We start from the raw sequence: 14,716 nt of genomic DNA on the forward strand, positions 1-14,716 counted from the left end.
AAGAATCTCAAGGATTGAATATTTGCACAGTACAAACAATCAAGCAATAACTCACGTTCATTGTACTTTGCATGCATTTACAGGACAGATGATATATGCTCCTTTTGCTAGTTCGATACAAAAAAAAGAGAAAAAATAAATAAATAAGACTGCAAAGAGTTCAAAATGTGCTGACTCCAAGGCTTCATGTCATCGCAGCAGAGGAGGAACATTTGAGGAAAGAATGGTGTGTTAGTACTGAGGGTGTTCCCAGGCTTGTCATTTGTACAGTGTGATAGGTACAGCACTGGAAGTGCTTCTTTATTCAATGTGTTCAGTCAAGTCTATAGATGAACATTCACTGCCTCCAACCAACTAGGATTACCTCAGGCAGGATGGAGGTGGGAGCGTTCTGCATATGTTCTAGCAGTGGAATGTGTTGCTATGGCTGAATTAGGTATGCTGAGATATAAACTGAGATTCGAAAGCAAATTAGTGTATTCTGTTTTTCCTCATCTGTAACTACTCAGTCTCCCATGCCATTCTGTTTATTTGCCAGAAGCGGAAATTTTTTTTTTCGATGGAGATGGAGGAGCATGTGACCCATTCTGCCTTCACCGGTGATTGAGATAGGCCTAGTGCTGTCACATAGGGTCTGGTAGGTGGACCTCAGACTAGTGAAAGCTCCAACTAGAGCAGCCTTTCTCAACCTTTTTACCCCAGGGGAACCCTTAAAATAACTTTCAGGTCTCGGGAACCCCTGATAAAACCCATTCATTGGGGGTCAGTGGGAACAATGCGCCTTAATTTGGTGTTCAGTGAGAAGAATGCCCTTTTTTTCAGTGGTGGTAAGAATGGCCCCCTTACAAAGAGCTATAAAGATCATTGGTCTCATACCACTGGATCCTCCAAGTGGCATTGGCTCAGAACTATGTAGGCACCATCAAACAGGAGGTAAATCAGCCACAGCTCTAGGAATCCCTAGCCACCTCTGAAGGAACCCTAGGGTTCCACGGAACCCTGATTGATAATGGCTGAACTAGAGTCACTCAGAGCTTACACAGGGATTCCTTTTCCCATTCCTGGCAGTTAAGTAGGGCATAATAAATTTTTGTGAAAAACGTGTAGCGCTTATTTGTTTTTACCACATTACAATGTGACCAATGTAATCAATACATGTGTTAGACTGTGCACAAAACACATAAAAAAGAAATATATAAACACTCAATTACTGTATATGTAAAGCTAGAATGTCCAAGTAAATAAATATGAAAAAAAATGTGTCCACAAAAGTGGAAAAACAGCATGAAAACAGATGAAGAGTTCTCCAGATTTTCCAAGGTTACTGTGTGTGACACGATGAAGTGAAAAACAGTCCTACACCTTCTCCAAAGGATAATCACACAATCACCGCGTGAACCCTCCACCACATAAAATGGGGGCTTACCAGATTTAATGGATCCTACTCAAAATTATATTTGGAGGATCATATGTGCTTGTAGGTATACATAGGCTATTTTTGGAGTGTTGTCTTTTTCTGGAAGGCTTTCAAGTGTAGCTATTTTCTCTGCGGTATGTCTCCATCCACATAGATCATCATAGGTAGTGGGATAGATATAAAGGAAGAGAGCAGGGACCAAAATAGTGTAACTCCGTTTTTCGTTTCAAATAATTTAATTAAAAATTATCAAACTCACGTGTACAAAGAACATAAGCGCTTTTTCAGTAAAATCTCAGGCTGCAGTGAAGTCCCGACGCGTTTCGTCTTAAGCAGACATCATCTGGGGTACAACTTCAAGGCAGCCCTCCAGTTTATATAGCTAGACCCCCAATCAGGACAAGATTTCCTCCATCAGTGTCACCACCCATCACTTCCGGTATCCAACATGGCCGCCGGCGTGCGTTCCACGCCTCTTTTTAGTAATGTGAAGGTTCTAGTCAAATAGCTGTTAGATCCCATACTCTTATATATATTAGACGAATGACTTCCGTATATTTAAACGAACGTCCTAATGCCAATAACGTCCAAATAGAACGCAGGCATAAACATTGAAAAGTTCAGCCGATCTTTTAACCTTAGCGGAAGTAAAAGTAAAATAAACGTGACCCCCCGCGTATCTCACGAACGGGAGTGGTCAGCCTGGAACGCACCAACTTTATCCACATCCCGGCGCCATAACGTCACTTCCGTGTCCCCGTACTCAAAAAATAGACGTATAAAAGAACGCCATCTCTAGGGTAATGTACAGATCGGTACAAGAACGAATCTTTTTTATATATTAGATAAGGAAAATATAGAATATATACTCTCAGCTGAGGGATATATCTAGTAGAAAAAGCATTGGTAAAAAATAAGTAAAGAAGTAAAAAATATAGACAACATTAAACATTCGGACGCTGCATCAAAATAGGAACGCAGTGCCTATAATCGCATATTAGCTTGTGTAGCCACATTTCACAGGAAAAATAAATAGAGAAGGCAAATTTCGAAAGGATATTATTTCCAGAAATTTTACCCAAAAAAAAGGTAGTTAAAATCTACCTAAGGGTGTTAACTGAAAATTGAATGGAAAAATGTGACCAGATCCACTCAAATAGGCGATTATTACATCGTAACACTCTTACATGGACGATGGCTTACGCATAAAAAGGGAATTTTTATTCTAATTTTTAAAAATTGAAAGTATAAAAATATAAAAACTTATAAAAATCAAATGTAGTCATGAGTTTTAAGGTATATATATATATATATATATACTCAGATGTAGCGCTCTATTAATATAGTGGCCCAATCAAAAGGAGACCGGAAGTAATATGTGTCGACACATTAGGTGGACCAAACCCGAGTCGCCTTTAACCATCTACAAGTACACAAAAAGTACATTTTCCCCACATATTTCTACCATATATACCCAAAAAAGGAGGGGATAAGTGGAATAAAGTAAAAATATAGGTAAGAGAGATGGACAGACCTCATCTATCATCGATAAATGCATCTATATTACACACCAAGTCCGAACCAAACGGGGAGTGGGACCCAACACCCTACATCAACCATTATCGATGAATGCATTGATGTCCCACTCCACGTTTAGACCAAACGGGGAGTAAGACTTGATAGTGTATATCCAATACGTCTCTAACTTGGATACACCCCTGGTCATGGCACCCCCCCTCCAGGGTGGCGTATACCTATCAATGATCAAAAACTCTGTTCCTGTAGGGTCACTATTGTGACACTGCTTATAGTGTCTAGGGACAGTGTGTTTTGAATCTTTACTCTTGATAAGGGATATATGTTCGCCTACCCTGATTGCAAATGTCCTAATCGTCCTCCCTACATATTGCTTGCCACATGGGCAGGTGATTAGATATACCACATACTTGGTGTCACAAGTGCAAAAAGGCTTGATACTATGTGTCTTATTAGTGATTGTAGAGGTAAATTCAGTGGCCTTACGTCTCCCTAAGGTATTGTATCTACATACACTGCACTTTTTACAGGGGTAGAAACCCGTCATATTGTGGAAAAAGGATGGACGATTGGGTGGATCTAAGATATTGGGGGCTATACTCTTCTGTAGGGAAGGAACCCCCCTGAAAAGTATCTTAGCTTGTTCGGGTAGCTTGGGGCCCAACACGGAATCGTTTTTTAGTATACTCCAATGTTTGTTTATAATAGACTTGATCTGTCTATGCTGTGATGAAAACGTTGTTATCATAGACCATCTGTAAGTATCATCAGGTGCATTTTGTGTTTTCTCAACAATGAGGTCCTCTCTATTGGTTTCCGCAACCTTGCATATTTCCCTATCCAAAATAGCTCTATCGTACCCCTTATCTTCAAATTTCTGCCTAAGATTTTTGGCTTGTATTTTGAATGTCTCTAGATCTGTACAATTCCTCCGGAGACGTAGAAACTGGCTCCGTGGAACAGAATTAAGCCACGCTCTGTGGTGGCAGCTATCTAGGGGAATGAAGCTGTTCCGATCAGTTTCTTTGAAATGTGTTTTGAACACGAATTTATTATTTAATATTTCAATTTCTAGATCCAAGAAGTTAATCTTAGAGGTGCTCATTTCTAGCGATAATGAGATACCCCTATCATTGTGGTTCAAAGTACCAAAAAATTCTCTTAGCGATTCGGGTGTGCCATTCCATAGGAGGAGGATGTCGTCTATATATCTTGCCCATAAAGCCAACGAGGGGTTATGATGGGCATAGACGACATCCTCCTCCCACTTTGCCATAAATAAATTGGCAAGACTGGGGGCAAATTTGGCCCCCATTGCTACACCTCTCTGCTGTGAATAGTAATTCCCATTAAACCAAAAATAATTATGCTCGGTTGCAAACTCAAGCAGTTCAATGAGATAGTCGCGTTGGAAAGGCGCTAGAGAATCTTCTTGATCCAAAAAATAGCGGACAGCTTCTATACCCCTTCTATGTGGAATGCAAGTATATAGAGAAGCCACATCTGCTGTGGCAATAATGCATTCATCCTGGGGAGTTATATTTGCCAGTCTCCTAATTGTCGCTCCTGTATCCTTAAGATACAGAAGTACAAAAAACAGAAAAAATATTCTAGAGACATTAACGACTATAAGACAGGAAATGTGTTCAGTTGGCAAAAATCATTACAAACCACATCTACGATGGACACACAACCCCCAAGTGGACCTCAAGATGTCGGTTCCACTATGAGGCCTGTGGAAGTCAGACCCCCTATGCCCCATGGTGATGTTGTACAGAGATACCCTGATGAGGGCCTACCACCCTCTCAGTACACAGTACAACATTTTTACCCCCATACTCCTAATAAGCCACAGAGGGGGAGGGGTAATCATCGGGGTAAAAGAGGTGGAAGAGGGTCCAATCGAGGACGTCCTTTCAACCGCGATGATTACCAGCTTAGAGATTATAATGAGACATCATATTACTCTCCGTCACCTAGACGTGCACCCCCGAATTCGCACTATGTGGGGTCTCAAAATCATAATGTAGCTCCAGTTTCTACATACAACAGGTTTTCTCCACTAAGGGATCAGAGAGACAATGAAATTAGAAACAATGCCTATACACCATCTACATACAATCCACCCAATAGTAATTTTAGAAATCAGGATTTTTGCGAGGATCCATATACCAAAAAAAGAGGCCAGGATCCAAGAGAGGGTGCAGAGGGGGGAAACGACTACAGCGGAGGAAAAAGAAGGCGAGTCTGATAGGAAAGGGTGTTTTTAATCTAAGTAAAAAAACCTTTTCCCAAGCAGAGTTATCTGTATTGGATAAGGGATTAAAATATGCACCCCCCAAAAGTCTTAATAAATTTAACACCTTCATAGATGTACACAAATTTATTAGGAAAATTAATGTTCAAAGATATTTGACAACTAATCCGTTTAGAACAGGATATACAGCAGCCACGTTTGGCACTGTACATTCAGGGTTATCTAACCCGTCTTTATTTGCACCCCCTGTACCTACAGCTCCGGCGGTAAAGATTTTTAAGGATCTTGTACTTGGTGACCTAGAGAAACTTCCTATTAAGCATGTGAATAGGTCCACCCTCTCACAGGCCGGTTTTAACTCTTTGTGTGAACAAAAGGAGGTCGTCGTGCGTCCTGCTGACAAAGGGGGTGGGATTGTTATCCTGGACAAGGAACAGTATAAAGCCGAAATGTGCAGGATACTAGAAGAACCGGGGACATATAAATTACTCCCTAACAATCCCACAAATCTTTACAAAAGACAACTTAAGAGCCTTGTCGAGAAAGGATACGACTCGAAAATTCTGAATAAGAAAGAAAAATCATTTTTGATCCCTATTGCTCCAAGAATTCCCACTATATATTATCTACCAAAGATTCATAAAGATGCGATTAACCCTCCCGGCAGGCCTATAGTGAGTGGTATCAATTCTATCACCTCACGTATAGGTCGATATATAGATTTCTACCTGCAACCTTTAGTGAAAAAAACTCCTTCGTATCTTAAGGATACAGGAGCGACAATTAGGAGACTGGCAAATATAACTCCCCAGGATGAATGCATTATTGCCACAGCAGATGTGGCTTCTCTATATACTTGCATTCCACATAGAAGGGGTATAGAAGCTGTCCGCTATTTTTTGGATCAAGAAGATTCTCTAGCGCCTTTCCAACGCGACTATCTCATTGAACTGCTTGAGTTTGCAACCGAGCATAATTATTTTTGGTTTAATGGGAATTACTATTCACAGCAGAGAGGTGTAGCAATGGGGGCCAAATTTGCCCCCAGTCTTGCCAATTTATTTATGGCAAAGTGGGAGGAGGATGTCGTCTATGCCCATCATAACCCCTCGTTGGCTTTATGGGCAAGATATATAGACGACATCCTCCTCCTATGGAATGGCACACCCGAATCGCTAAGAGAATTTTTTGGTACTTTGAACCACAATGATAGGGGTATCTCATTATCGCTAGAAATGAGCACCTCTAAGATTAACTTCTTGGATCTAGAAATTGAAATATTAAATAATAAATTCGTGTTCAAAACACATTTCAAAGAAACTGATCGGAACAGCTTCATTCCCCTAGATAGCTGCCACCACAGAGCGTGGCTTAATTCTGTTCCACGGAGCCAGTTTCTACGTCTCCGGAGGAATTGTACAGATCTAGAGACATTCAAAATACAAGCCAAAAATCTTAGGCAGAAATTTGAAGATAAGGGGTACGATAGAGCTATTTTGGATAGGGAAATATGCAAGGTTGCGGAAACCAATAGAGAGGACCTCATTGTTGAGAAAACACAAAATGCACCTGATGATACTTACAGATGGTCTATGATAACAACGTTTTCATCACAGCATAGACAGATCAAGTCTATTATAAACAAACATTGGAGTATACTAAAAAACGATTCCGTGTTGGGCCCCAAGCTACCCGAACAAGCTAAGATACTTTTCAGGGGGGTTCCTTCCCTACAGAAGAGTATAGCCCCCAATATCTTAGATCCACCCAATCGTCCATCCTTTTTCCACAATATGACGGGTTTCTACCCCTGTAAAAAGTGCAGTGTATGTAGATACAATACCTTAGGGAGACGTAAGGCCACTGAATTTACCTCTACAATCACTAATAAGACACATAGTATCAAGCCTTTTTGCACTTGTGACACCAAGTATGTGGTATATCTAATCACCTGCCCATGTGGCAAGCAATATGTAGGGAGGACGATTAGGACATTTGCAATCAGGGTAGGCGAACATATATCCCTTATCAAGAGTAAAGATTCAAAACACACTGTCCCTAGACACTATAAGCAGTGTCACAATAGTGACCCTACAGGAACAGAGTTTTTGATCATTGATAGGTATACGCCACCCTGGAGGGGGGGTGCCATGACCAGGGGTGTATCCAAGTTAGAGACGTATTGGATATACACTATCAAGTCTTACTCCCCGTTTGGTCTAAACGTGGAGTGGGACATCAATGCATTCATCGATAATGGTTGATGTAGGGTGTTGGGTCCCACTCCCCGTTTGGTTCGGACTTGGTGTGTAATATAGATGCATTTATCGATGATAGATGAGGTCTGTCCATCTCTCTTACCTATATTTTTACTTTATTCCACTTATCCCCTCCTTTTTTGGGTATATATGGTAGAAATATGTGGGGAAAATGTACTTTTTGTGTACTTGTAGATGGTTAAAGGCGACTCGGGTTTGGTCCACCTAATGTGTCGACACATATTACTTCCGGTCTCCTTTTGATTGGGCCACTATATTAATAGAGCGCTACATCTGAGTATATATATATATATATATACCTTAAAACTCATGACTACATTTGATTTTTATAAGTTTTTATATTTTTATACTTTCAATTTTTAAAAATTAGAATAAAAATTCCCTTTTTATGCGTAAGCCATCGTCCATGTAAGAGTGTTACGATGTAATAATCGCCTATTTGAGTGGATCTGGTCACATTTTTCCATTCAATTTTCAGTTAACACCCTTAGGTAGATTTTAACTACCTTTTTTTTGGGTAAAATTTCTGGAAATAATATCCTTTCGAAATTTGCCTTCTCTATTTATTTTTCCTGTGAAATGTGGCTACACAAGCTAATATGCGATTATAGGCACTGCGTTCCTATTTTGATGAAGCGTCCGAATGTTTAATGTTGTCTATATTTTTTACTTCTTTACTTATTTTTTACCAATGCTTTTTCTACTAGATATATCCCTCAGCTGAGAGTATATATTCTATATTTTCCTTATCTAATATATAAAAAAGATTCGTTCTTGTACCGATCTGTACATTACCCTAGAGATGGCGTTCTTTTATACGTCTATTTTTTGAGTACGGGGACACGGAAGTGACGTTATGGCGCCGGGATGTGGATAAAGTTGGTGCGTTCCAGGCTGACCACTCCCGTTCGTGAGATACGCGGGGGGTCACGTTTATTTTACTTTTACTTCCGCTAAGGTTAAAAGATCGGCTGAACTTTTCAATGTTTATGCCTGCGTTCTATTTGGACGTTATTGGCATTAGGACGTTCGTTTAAATATACGGAAGTCATTCGTCTAATATATATAAGAGTATGGGATCTAACAGCTATTTGACTAGAACCTTCACATTACTAAAAAGAGGCGTGGAACGCACGCCGGCGGCCATGTTGGATACCGGAAGTGATGGGTGGTGACACTGATGGAGGAAATCTTGTCCTGATTGGGGGTCTAGCTATATAAACTGGAGGGCTGCCTTGAAGTTGTACCCCAGATGATGTCTGCTTAAGACGAAACGCGTCGGGACTTCACTGCAGCCTGAGATTTTACTGAAAAAGCGCTTATGTTCTTTGTACACGTGAGTTTGATAATTTTTAATTAAATTATTTGAAACGAAAAACGGAGTTACACTATTTTGGTCCCTGCTCTCTTCCTTTATATCTATCCCACTACCTATGATGATCTATGTGGATGGAGACATACCGCAGAGAAAATAGCTACACTTGAAAGCCTTCCAGAAAAAGACAACACTCCAAAAATAGCCTATGTATACCTACAAGCACATATGATCCTCCAAATATAATTTTGAGTAGGATCCATTAAATCTGGTAAGCCCCCATTTTATGTGGTGGAGGGTTCACGCGGTGATTGTGTGATTATCCTTTGGAGAAGGTGTAGGACTGTTTTTCACTTCATCGTGTCACACACAGTAACCTTGGAAAATCTGGAGAACTCTTCATCTGTTTTCATGCTGTTTTTCCACTTTTGTGGACACATTTTTTTTCATATTTATTTACTTGGACATTCTAGCTTTACATATACAGTAATTGAGTGTTTATATATTTCTTTTTTATGTGTTTTGTGCACAGTCTAACACATGTATTGATTACATTGGTCACATTGTAATGTGGTAAAAACAAATAAGCGCTACACGTTTTTCACAAAAATTTATTATGTCACATTTGTACACCTAGATGTTGTGTTAGCTGCTGTTTGTATACTGGTTACACATTCGAATAGCGCAGTGTTTTTGGTTCTTTTTGAAAGTTAAGTAGGGCAGCAGTGGAGTAAAGGAAAGGTGAGTATGTGTTGCTTAGGAGCATCATTAACCTTGTACCCTTAGGCATGAAGGGGTTAAAGTGGAACATAGTCAGAAAATTCAGTCCTGCAAAATCATTTCAGGCTGGTCCCTTTTGCAGGTATAGCTATGTAAACCATTGAAAGTGGTTGTAATCCCATAGCAGACTAGCTCATTATGTAATACCTGAGATCGAAGCCCTCGCTGTGGTGCCTGTACACCGCTTCGGCGGCCGACATCACTCCGGGGGGTTACTTCCGGGTATCGTGGCTCCGGCACTGTGATTGGCCAGAGCTACAATGTTGTCACTGCATGCGGTAATGGCACACTCCCTGAAGCAACGGCGTATACGTGCCATTGCTTCAGTTTGTGTCAGTGCGCATGTGCCGATGACATCAGCACATGCAAATACAGGGGATATCTTCTAAACCGTGCAGATTTAGGAGATATCCTGGGTAGCTACAGGTAAGCCTTATTATAGGCTTACCTGTAGCACAAAGTGTCTGTTAAGCCCCGTACACACGAGAGGACTTATGTCCGACAGACTTCCGAAGGAGTTCTGTCGGAGTTCTGCCGGAGTTCCGACAGAGTTCTGACGGACTTTTCGGCTGAGCGGACTTGGCCACACACAATCACACTAAACTCCGACGGATTCGAACGTGATGACGTATGACTGGATTCGAATAAGGAAGTTCATAGCCAGTAGCCAATAGCTTCCCTAGCGTCGGTTTTAGTCCGTCGGAATAGCATACACACGAGCAAATTTTTCGAAGGGACCGGGTCCGGCGGAGTTCCTTCGGAAAAATTTGAAGCATGTTCCATATTCTAAAGTCCTTCAGACTTTGGCGAGTCAAAAGTCCGTTGCAGCCCACACACGATCGAATAGTCTGACGGAATCAGTCCGTCGGACTTTGGATGTTGAAAAGTCCGCTCGTGTGTACGGGGCTTAAGGGTTTACAACCACTCTAAAATTAAGTGCCTATAATGTTTTTTTTTTCCCAAGAAAAGTGCATATACGGTTTAGAATCCAGTAATGCACCGTCTCACCCTGCTCTGCACATGCTCAGATGCTCTCCATTTTTAGGCACTGTGTCAGATTTGTAGAGGCCAATCTGCTGAGAGCCTAAAGGTTTACTGCTCGGCTTCAGCAAAATGGCATCCTCCAGCAAGAAGAAACAGGAACAATGCTGGAGGCAATTTACAGCATACACTAATTTTGGTAGTATAATTATTAATGTGGAATGTATGTTCCTTGCTAAAGAACATTATTTCTATCACATTGTTAATAGCAAAGTTTCACTTTAAGGAGCAAGGTGACAGAAGCAGCTGCTTAAGCCCCAAACCCAGCAAAGCCCCATAAGAGTCAGACAAAGAACAAAGGACTAGTCATCAGTACTGCCTATGGTCTCCCTGCATCTGATCTTTTCCCCAATACTAACTTACCATGCCTTGTTCTGCACTGTGGATTTGGCCATCTTGTTGGGGCAGAGCCAGGGGCGTGGCTAGATGGGAAAAAGAAAAAGGGGCTTCAGCCCAAAGTCCAAGCCTGGCGGTGGCGGTGGGGGGGATTGACTGCTTGGTGCGGGGGGTTAGGCTCACTTGTTGCCTTGCTCACCAGTGCCCATCCATACTGACCACTAAACTGACCTACCTGACCATTACACTGACCTAACTGCCCCCTACACTGACCTGCCAGACCCATACACTGATCCCCCTGACACCTACATTGATCCCCCTGACACATACACTGACCACCCCTGATACATACGCTGACCCCCCGACACATACATTGATCCCCCTGACACATACGCTGGCACACTGACAACTACATTGACCCCGACACCTACGCTGACCCCTTGACACCTACACTGACCCCTGAACACATACATTGATTCCCCTGACGTCTACACTGACCCCCTGACACCTACACTTACCCCCCCCGAAACATACATTGATCCCCCTGACACATACACTAACCACCCCTGACACATACACTGACCCCCCTGACACATACATTGACCCCCCCGACACCTACACTGACCCCCCTGACCTGGACCCGGAAGCACCTATGATGTACGTCACACGTCCCGGGGTCTCAGCATTGTACCATTGGGACGTCCATCATAGGAGCCGGGTCCTGGAGGCGGGACTTTTTGTACGTCACTCGGCCACGCTGGATAAGCAGGAGATCGTTCCCTGTTGCCTGTGTAAATGGCTCGAGACTAAAAGTGCAATTAGGAATATCGAGACCCGGGGATTTTTGTGGGCACACTCGGGGCTCCAGCCCCAGTCAGCCCCCCCTCCCAACACCACTGGGCAGAGCACTGCTTTCTTATCTCTGAAAGTTCAGCAAAATCATCAATAAGTAGCACAATAGTGACATCACCAAATCTCACTCCTAATGTCATGACGCAAGCTATCAAATGCAGCAGTGCCTTTGATTTCACACTGTAGCGCCTAGGCATGCTCACATACCAGGAGTTGCATTGCTATTTTTCAAGAGGGATTCAAGACAAAGGGCACATTTTCAGGGCTTTGGTTAGGCACTATTATCATTTCTAAATGTTCCCTAAAATTCCCCAAATCTTTTTGGTTCCAGGTCATTCTATTATCTAATAATTGTTATTATTATTATTTTTTTTTTTGCAGAATCTTTAGACACATCTGATACTACAGCAAAGTCTATTACACAGTTCTATATATTGGCTATATGGTATTGTGGCAAACTTGAAATAAAAACCTGTAATAGCTCAACCAACCCTGTGGTACCACATATCTATGGATCTTCACTCACCATACAAACATGATTAGCAAAAAAGATTTATTGGTGTCAAAGATAAGAAAAAGACATTAAAAAACATCATATATCATTAGCATTAAAGCTGTAAAAGCAAAAGGACCATCTCTGGACAGGTGGTGCAATTCCACCCAAGTTGTAGGAGTTGTAAAAATGCTGTAATACAGCTAGGATGATATCCCAGGTGAAAACGACCTATGAAGAATGACCCAAGTGTTAAATCAAGGTTGAACTGATATTCAAAAAGGGTGGATGAATAAAGTCAAACCACAAGGTGGAAGCTATGAGATGATATCAATGGTTCTCCCGTTCTGCATTGAGAAAACTGTGGACAAGTAGATAATTGTATAAAGGTGGAAGGTAGCTGTGAAGAAATGGGGGAGCATTGCTAGGTAACAGTGGTCAAGAGGAGGTGTACAAGTGGAATGGTAATAAATAGAATTGTCCAATAAAGTGATGTAAGGCTCACTGGAACCTTAAGAACATAGTCCTCCTTGACATCCCTCTCATTGTACCAATCAGAGTCCCTATGAAGACTTGCTCTCACACCCCAAATAAAATAGCAAAGTGAAGAGTTAATCCTTTCCAGAAAGTAATAGTCCTTTCACAAGAATGGTAAATGTATTGATACTTATCAGCTTGTGATGAAGTTGTGATCAAGTTCACAGGTCCAGGATCCCAGGGTAAGTTCCTCCTTTGTCTTTGAAAACAGCAGTCTTGCAAAGTATGTAGAACCATATATGGGTCAAATGCATGTAGTCCAGAGATGGGCCTTGCTGGCCTGACCGGTTTCACCGATCCCTGGCGGCTGCGTCAGAGGCTGGTTGCCAATGCGGTCCCCCATAATTTTTCATTTTGTCATTTTTATTGTAACGTTTTTGAGGACATCCAATCCCTATATGTTAGTATTGTTTCCCCCTTTTTGACATATTAGATAGGCGGCATCCTTATGGGTTCAGCATATATTTTAGTATAGCATATGGTATTGTCCTTTTCTCTATGAAGGTATATCTATTTCTTTCCTGTTTCTACAGAATGACCTTCATCTTCCAGGAATGGGATCCTTTTCATCTGAAAATATTAGGATCTCCGCCATGATGGGCACCATGCTACACACATATGATGTAAAAACCTCCTTATTTGTGGGCCACTGGGAAGAAAACCTAGTGTTAGAATAAACCATACATAAACATAAGAACTGGACTTTGATCCTTGTATGGTTTTAATACTGGAAATGGAGAAGAGAACAATTAGAAATGTAATTTAAGCTCCACCCCAATGAAATTCACCATGTTATTAATAATGGACAAGTTAAAGATCAAGCTAGCCTGTAACATCCAGCTGGAAAACATCAGTGTGTTGGCTTTAAATTCTTAAAGACAAAAGAGGTGAAGGTTAAACTCGTAACTGTGAGCTGATGCCATAAGGAGGAGGTACAAAGTTAATCTACCGTGGGGGAAAGTAGTTATTTGATCCTCAGCAGATTTTGCAAGTTTGCCCTCTTACAAAGAAATGAAGGGTCTATCATTTTTATCATAGATATATTTTAAATGATAGACAGAATATCAACCAAAAATCAAGAAAAAAACACATAAAACAAATGCTATAAATTAAGTTGCAGTTCATTGAGTAAACGTCAAGCAAAACATGACTAAGAGCACATTCACACCGAGCCGCAGGGGGCGTCGGCGGTAAAGCATTTTAGCGGCGCTATTCGGCTGGTTTTAAAGGGGTTAAATCTGCCCGCAAAACACCGCCAGAGGGCCTTTTACCAGCGGTATCGCAGCACTGAACCATTGATTTCAATGGGGAGCAGCGGTGAGTTCACCACCCCCTTACCGATCCAAAGAAGCTGCTGGCAGGACTTTTTGTGACGCCCTGCCAGCGCACCGCTCCAGTGGCTTTCACACTTAAAGAGCTGTTAAAAAGAGTAGACCAAAATCCCTCCTGAGATGTGTGCAAACCTGGTCTCTAACTACAGGAAACGTCTCACCTCTGTGCTTGCCAACAAGGGTTTCTCAACCAAGTACTAAGTCATGTTTTGCTTGGGGATCAAATAATAATTTTACTTACTGAACTGCAACTCAATTTATAACATTTGTATCATGTATTTTTTTTCTTTTTTGTTGATATTTTGTCTCTAATTTAAAATACACCTATGATAAAAATTATAGACCCTTCATTTCTTTGTAAGTGGGCAAACGTACAAAATCTGCAGGGGATCAAATAATTATTTCCCCCGCTGTAGATCATTCCAGATGTTTGATGAAAAAGGGGCAGTGGGTTAAAGGTTTGTTTTTATATAGCAGCCCATATAGCCAAGTGTCAACAATGTGCTGCCCAACCCAATGGCTGGCTTCCAGGTCCAACATTG

This window comes from Lithobates pipiens, unplaced genomic scaffold (assembly GCF_037356315.1).
Source record: "Lithobates pipiens isolate NorthernLeopardFrog02 unplaced genomic scaffold, aLitPip1_a1.2 Scaffold_3, whole genome shotgun sequence".
Classification (NCBI taxonomy): domain Eukaryota; kingdom Metazoa; phylum Chordata; class Amphibia; order Anura; family Ranidae; genus Lithobates; species Lithobates pipiens.